A 1163-nucleotide genomic window follows, 5' to 3' on the forward strand; every position below is an offset into this window, starting at 1 on the left:
GTTCTCCAGATCAATATTGCAATACTTTAGTTGTGTTTAAATAAATATATTTGTACAATAAGATAGATATTTAATTTAATATTTAAATATTATTGTAGGTAAAGTTTCAGAAAATGGGGTAGTTTTAAGTGCTAGAAAGTAAATATAAGTACTTTTCCATACCTATTGTAAGGTAATAATCAATACTTTTATATATATACATATCTKCTTCTTCTTGATTGGCGTAGTCACCGCTTACGCGATTATAGCAGAGCTAACGCGCCCAGTCGTTTCTTCTTTTCGCTACGTTTCGCCAATTAGATATTCCAAGGGAAGCCAGGTCCTTCTCCACTTGGTCCCTCCAACGGAGTGGAGGTGTTCCTCTTCCTCTGCTTCCCCCGGCGGGTACTGCGTCGAATACTTTCAGAGCTGGAGTGTTTTCGTCCATCCGGACAACATGCCCTAGCCAGCGTAGCCGCTGTCTTTTAATTCGCTGAACTAAGTCAATGTGGCCAAACGCGCAAAGGACCATAARTCTTTCGCAGAACTTTCCTCTCGAAAACTCGCAACGTCGACTCATCCGTTGTTGACATCGTTCAAGCCTCTGCACCATATAGCAGGACGCGAATTATSAGTGACTTATAGAGTTTGGTTCTTGTTTGTCGAGAGAGGACTTTGCTTCTCAATTGCCTACTCAATACGAAGTAGCAGTAGTAGTTGGCAAGAGTTATCCTGCGTTGGATTTCTAGGCTGACATTGTTGGTGGTGTATACGCTGGCTCCAAGATAGACGAAATTATCTACAACTTCAAAGCTATAACTGTCAACAGTGACGTGAGTGCCAAGTCGCGAGTGCGACGACTGTTTGTTTGATGACAGGAGATATTTCGTCTTGCCCTCGTTCACTTCCAGACCCATTTGTGTTGCTTCCTTGTCCAATCTGGAGAAAGCAGAACTGACGGCGCGGGTGTTGAGGCAGATGATATCAATATCATCGGCATACGCCAGCTGCTGTRCACTCTTATAGAAGATGGTACCTTCTCTATTTAGTTCTGCAGCTCGAACTATTTTCTACAGAAGCAGGTTGAAAAAGTCGCACGATAAGGAATCGCCTTGTCTGAAACCTTGTTTGGTATCGAACGGCGCGGAGAGGTCCTTCCCGATTCTGACGGAGCTTTTGGTGCT

Source organism: Bactrocera latifrons, unplaced genomic scaffold, assembly GCF_001853355.1.
Source record: "Bactrocera latifrons isolate USDA-ARS-PBARC rearing strain unplaced genomic scaffold, ASM185335v1 scaffold_1535, whole genome shotgun sequence".
Lineage (NCBI taxonomy): Eukaryota > Metazoa > Arthropoda > Insecta > Diptera > Tephritidae > Bactrocera > Bactrocera latifrons.